The sequence below is a fragment of the Mustela nivalis genome, assembly GCF_964662115.1.
Source record: "Mustela nivalis genome assembly, chromosome: 5".
Classification (NCBI taxonomy): Eukaryota; Metazoa; Chordata; class Mammalia; order Carnivora; family Mustelidae; genus Mustela; species Mustela nivalis.
This window is the reverse complement of record NC_139024.1, coordinates 64138814-64145521: the sequence shown is the minus strand read 5'-3', so window position 1 is coordinate 64145521 and position 6708 is coordinate 64138814. Positions and strand designations below refer to the sequence as shown.

At 36.6% G+C, this 6708-nt stretch overlaps 1 pseudogene across 1 annotated transcript; it reads right to left on the bottom strand.

The window, feature by feature from the left end:
- Positions 1-988: 988 nt before the first annotated feature.
- LOC309865432 (cell division control protein 42 homolog pseudogene) lies at positions 989-1757 on the bottom strand (annotated as a pseudogene). Its single transcript has one exon. The product of its transcript is annotated as a cell division control protein 42 homolog pseudogene (transcript).
- Between the last annotated feature and the right edge of the window lie 4951 nt (positions 1758-6708).

Genomic DNA, 6708 nt, shown 5'->3' with positions numbered 1-6708 from the left:
ACACAGAGCTGAGAATAATTTGGATCTTTTCCCGACAGAGTGGAGAGAACTCACCTAGTAATGGAACATTTATAAGAGATTCCAGAAGATCCACACCAGAGAAGTGAGCTAGATTACCTCTTGCATAAAGGTGATTTAGCCCTGCCGTGAATGAGCTTAGGAACAAGCAAGTTCACTCATAAATAAGTAATTGCTTGCCAGAAGAAATCAGATACCCTTTAAAGAAAAATAACATAAATATAACATTTAATAAAGTAAAACACAGAACACCTCCCATCCCAGCAAAACTTACCAGACAACAAAGAAGAGAGAAAAGTGGGACTTTTAACAAGGACAGAAATCAGTTGTAGAAACAGTCTCAGAAATGACAGGGATGATGCAATTAGTAGATTGGGAACATTATAACAGATATTATACATATTCACAACTTCTCAAGAATGCAAAATCACACAAGGCCATAATGAGAAAAGAAATGGAAGATGTAGCAAAGAACCAAAAGGCATTTCTAGATATGAAAAATATAGTAGTTTATTTAAGAGGGGAGAGAGAGAGAGGGTGAGAGCATGTGAGTAGGAGAGTCAGAGGGAGAGAGAGAGAGAATCTCAAGTGGGTTCCATGCCTAGAGCAGAGCCCCACGTAGGGCTCAATCTCATGACCCTTAGATCATGACCTGAACTGAAATCAAGAGTTGGATGCTTAACTGAAGAGTCATCCAGCCAACTACTTTAAACAGTAGTTTAAAGTTTGTTTGGATGGGGTTAATAACAAATTAGACACCATGGAAGAAATGACCAAGGAACCTGCTATAATAAAAACACACAGGAAAAAAAAAAAAACAACTGATGAAAAAATGAGAGAGCCTAGTGATCTGTGGGATAATATCAAGTGATCTAAAATACATGTAATTCGAGTCTCAGAATTCTAAGTTAAAGGAGATTCTTCAGGTGAAACTTTTAAATTTACATTGCCCCCTTTCCTCAGCTGGAAGTTTTTCTTCTTCTTCTTTTTTTTTTTTTGCAAAAATGAATTTTAATCTTTAATCTTTAGTTTGATTTAACATTGCTTTTAGTATGATGCTGACACCAGCTGTGCGGAAAGGGCTCTGGAGACATGTTCATAGCAGCACACACCTGCGGCTCTTCTTCGGTTCGGGAGGCTCCAGGGCAGCCAATATTGCTTCGTCAAATACATTCTTTAGGCCTTTCTGTGTGAGTGCGGAACACTCCACATACTTGACCGCCTTCAGGTCACAGGCCAGCTTTTCAGCAGTCTCTGGAGTGATAGGCGTCTGTTTGTTCTTGGCAAGTTTCTCAATCGTAGAGGGGTCATCTCGGAGATCAATTTGGGTCCCAACAAGCAAGAAAGGAGTCTTTGGACAATGGTGAGTTATCTCAGGAACACACTTTTCCTTCACATTTTCAAATGAGGATGGAGAGACGACTGAAAAACAGACTAGAAATACATCTGTTTGTGGATAACTCAGAGGTCGTAATCTGTCATAATCCTCTTTCCTTGCTGTATCAAAAAGTCCAAGAGTATATGGCTCTCCACCAATCATAACTGTGACTGCATAGTTGTCAAAAACAGTCGGTACATACTCAGATGGAAATTTGTTTGTTGTGTAGGATATCAGGAGACACGTTTTACCAATGGCACCATTGCCCACAACAACACACTTAATTGTCTGCATTGCTGAAACAGTTTTGTATCCACTTAAAATACTTCAAAATTCAGTGATGACCTCAGCTTCTCCGCCAGGGCCGAAGTTTTTCTTCTTTAAAAAGATAAACCTCTCCCCCACCAACTTTATATCATGTTATGTATCATTATTATATTAAAAGGGGATGTTTTTATGAACTCAAATGATTCTCCCAGTTAATAAATATCTTGACCCAGTATCAGTTATAGTCTTTCATTTTCCAGCGGGATGATCAAAGATAATCTTGATATCTTAGAATTCCATAAGAATAGCTAAGATTGATACATATAAATATAGGCTACTATTGAGATAGTGTGAAATCCTCTTTTGATGTATGGGCCAAAATGTCACATTTATTTCTCCTTTATTTTAATTACAAATATCTCTTACCTCTAATATACAATACCAGTTTAGAAGAGACATTTGGTCAAATAGAAATATTTATTGTCTTACTAGTTTGAGAACTAGTTTGGGAACTAAAATCTCCAAAAGCCAACAAAGAAAATGTTTAAAAATCATATTTTATCTGGATAATATCAATTAATTAAATTGATTACTGGTTAATTTTTTTTACATTTTTTAAAATTTTTTATTATTATTTTTATTTTTTTATTTTTTATAAACATATATTTTTATCCCCAGGGGTACAGGTCTGTGAATCACCAGGTTTACACACTTCACAGCACTCACCAAAGCACATACGCTCCCCAATGTCCATAATCCCACCCCCTTCTCCCAAACCCCCTCCCCCCAGCAACCATCAGTTTGTTTTGTGAGATTAAGAGTCACTTATGGTTTGTCTCCCTCCCAATCATGGGGGCTTAAGTGGGTACGAGAAGAATAAATGGTTAATTTTTTAATATTTAACTCCAGTGTAGTTACCATACAATGTTATATTAGTTTCACATGTACAATATAATGATTCAATAGTTCCATACATTACTCAGTCCTCATCACAAGTGTACTCTTAATCCTTACCTATTTCACCCATCCCCCCCACCCACCTTCATTCTGATAGCCATCAGTTTGTTCTCTATAGGTAAGAGTTTATTTTTTGCTTTGTCTCTTTTTTCTTTGTTTTGTGTCTTAAATTCCACATAGGAGTTAAATCAAATGGTATTTGTCTTTCTCTGACTGACACAATACTCTAGAGCCTTCCATGTTGTTGCAAATAGAAAGATTTCATTCTTTTTATGGCTGAGTAATATTCCATTGTGTATATATACCACATATTTATCTATTCATCTATTGATGGACACTAGGGCTGTTTTGATAGTTTCGCTATTGTAAATAATGCTACAATAAACATAGGGGTGCATATATCTTTTCAGATTAGTGTTGTTATTTTTGTTAGGTAAACACTCAGCAATAGGAATTACAGGGTTACATGGTAGTTCTATTTTTAATTTTTTGAGAGACCATCATACTGTCTTCCACAGTAGCTATACCACTTTTCATTCCCACCAACAGTGCATGAGGGTTCCTTTTTCTCCACATCCTTACCAGCACTTCTTATTTCCTATGTTTTTGATTTTAGCAATTCTGACAGGTATGAGGTGGTCTCTCATTGTGTTTCTAATTTGCATTTCCCTGATGATTAGTGATATTGAGCATCTTTTCATGTGTACATTGGCCATGTGATGGTTAATTTTGTCTGTCAACTTGGTTAGATTTCCAAGTTTGTACAAACCCTAGTCCATATGTTGCTATGAAGGTATTTTGTAGAATGACTAACATTTACTACAACTGTCTTTAAGGAAAGTTGATTACCCTCCATAGTGTGTGTGGGCCTCATCCAATAAGCTGAAGGCTTTAAGAGCAAAGATGTTGAGGTTTCCTAGAAAAGGAATTCTGCCTCAAGACTGTAATAGAGAAATCCTCTCTGAGTCACTATCCTGCCTATGTACTTTGGATTTGCCAGCCGCTATAATCCCATGAGCCAGTTCTTTAAAATATCTCCCTGACTCTTGCTCTTTCTGCGTCTCTTTGTCTCTTTCTCTGCCCCTGCCATACACACACATACACACACACCTGACTGATATAATCACTAATAAAAAAAAAATGTGTCAAATGCAAAACATTTAAACTTTACCTAGAATTTCATAGCAGAAACTTCTCTATAGGTTCTGGAATTTTTCAATTTTCCTAACTCATGCTAGAAGTAATTCACAAAATGTACAAATGTTTACACATTCCAGGCATAATACATTTCTGCTCTATACATTTGAAACCCTGCAAACTGTATAAATGTATAAAAATACATTTGAAACCCTATACTTACATTAAATTTACATAAATATAACTATTTAATGTTGGAACACAATTCTAAATTTGTACATTTGTGCATGCAACCAAACATGCCATATCTTAGTTCCCAATTTGGTATTTAGTAGCTGTACTTATCACTATTGAGAAAACCAATAAAGCTATATTCTTTAAAAATTAAGGCAAGAAATTAAATCTCCCAGATTCATTGTAGAATATTTAACCTTTTAGATTTTTATTTTTTAAAGATTTTATTTATTTATTTGTCAGAGAGAGAGAGCAAGGGAGCACAAGCTGGGGGAGCAGCAGGCAGTGGGAGGAGCAAGGAGCCCAATGTGGGACTTGATTCCAGCACCTTGGGATCATGACTTGAGCCGAAGGCAGACACTTAACTGACTAAACCACCCAGGCATCCCTCCTTTTTGATATTTAAAGTTTTATTTATTTATTTTTTTCAGAGGGAGGGAGGGAGAGAGCACAAGCAGGAGAGAGAGGTAGAAAGAGAGGGAGAAGCACGCTCCCCACCGAGCAGGAAGCATGATGCAGGGCTTGATCCCAGGATGCTGAGAACATGACCAGAGCCAAAGGCAAATGCTTAACCAATTGAGCCATCCAGGCACCCCTGTCCTTTTAGATATTTAAAGTATTTTTAATACAAAATACCCAAATTTGGAATGTTAAAAACCTAGAAATTTATAAATCATTCTTCTACCCAAGAAGAGGGGAGATAATTGCTTTATATACATTTGTGTAGTTCTGGAACCACACTACATCTAGATCAGGGGACTGTGGGAGGCTCAGCCTTGCTCTTGAACCCATGACTGCCAAGCGAGAGGAAGAGAGACCAGAAGTTGGATATGAGGAAGGGAGGAAGGAATGTTGGACAGACAAAATCAGTGATTGCAGGGCTTTAAAGTTCTCATTTGAAGACTGAAAGGAATTACCTCAACTGCTTTTTGCAGGAATTCCATAGCACTGTTCCTATCAGTTCTTCCCCCATTCTTAGCTCTGTGACACTAAGAATGCTTTGTAAGTACTCAAGCATCATAATCCCATGAGAAAGACAATGTCATTATACTCGGATGTTCACAGCAGCATTATCAACAATAGCCAAGCTATGGAGAGAGCCCAGATGTCCATCAACCGATGAATGGATAAAGAAGATGTGGGGTGTGTGTGTGTGTGTGTTTATAAATATTTGTGTGTGTGTGTGTTTATATATATATATTATTATTATTACATATATTAAGAATATTAATATTAAGAATATTATTCTTACATATATAATATATATAAAACAAAGGAATATTATTCAGCCTTCAAAAAGAATGAAATCTTGCCATTTGCAATGACACAGATAGAGCTAGAGTATATTATACCAAGTGAAGTAAGTCAGTCAGAGAAAGACAAATACCATATGATCTCACTCATATGTGGCATTTAAGAAAGAAAACAGACTCTCAATGATAGAGAATTAAGTGTTGATGGAAGGAGGTGGGTGGGGGGTGGGCTAGATAGGTGATGGGTATTAAGGAGGGGGTTTGTTCTGATGAGCACTGGGTGTTTTACATAAGCAATGAATTCTATTCCAGAAACCAATATTGTACTGTATGGTAACTAAGTAAGTAAAAATTAAAAAAAAAAAAAAACCTGTTGGTTTTTACCAACAGTCCTATTACCTAGCATGAAGGGGATTAAATATAAGAAATAATTGTTGGGGGCACCTGGGTGGCTCAGTGGGTTAAGCCACTGTCTTCAGCTCAGGTCATGATCCCAGGGTCCTGGGATCGAATCCCACATCGGGCTCTCTGCTCAGAGGGGAGCCTGTTTCCCCCTTCTCTCTCTGCCTGCCTCTCTGCTTGCTTGTGATCTCTCTCTCTGTCAAATAAATAAATAAACTCTTAAAAAAAAAAAGAATTGTTGGCAATAATTGGAAAATACAAACATTCCATGTTTATTCCCAAATGAGACATCTTTATCATACCAATCATGGCCATTTATAATGAAAGGCAGAAATTACTGTGCTGTCACACATGTGTGAACATGACGTTGACTGCATCACTTTCCAGTGTCTGTGAAGATGAGTCCCTCTTACCTGTTATCCTGAGCCAAAGCATTCAGTTTCAGTAGAGAAGAGCCCTGCAAATAATGCACTTTCTATTGTGTTAATCACTTCTACTCCTCCTGGTTATTACAAATTTGTTGGGGAAAAGAGATGAACTCTGAAATGTAGGTTTCTTCTGTTACACATTTTTCTGGTTGTGTCCTTTACAAATGCATCTTTATTGTGCTGCTAGGGTGGAGGGAAGGTTTTCAGCATTTTTTATCTTTTTAGCAAGTGGGTGTTTCTATTTACATGAATATTTAGTTAGACTTGCAGAGGAAACATTTTCGTTAACCTTTCCCAGAAGTTTGTTACATATTTCTAAATCCTATTAATTTTTACTTGAACTCTCTGTCGTTGATCAACCACATCTCTGCTCATTATTATTTCACTCATGCACCTATTAAATTTAGAGTGGTTTAATGGGAATACAGTATGCATTCCTCTGAAAATAAGATATTTAACAATTATCATTAATGAACATTATTAGCGCCTCAGGTACCAGTGGCCCTGACTCATTCTAAGAATAAATTGTACTTGAGAAAGGATAAATGAACTAACTGAAAAAAAAAAAAAGAAAGAAACTTGTCGCATTAAGTAATATTTTTCGAATGACATTTTACTTTTTGTATTTAATAAT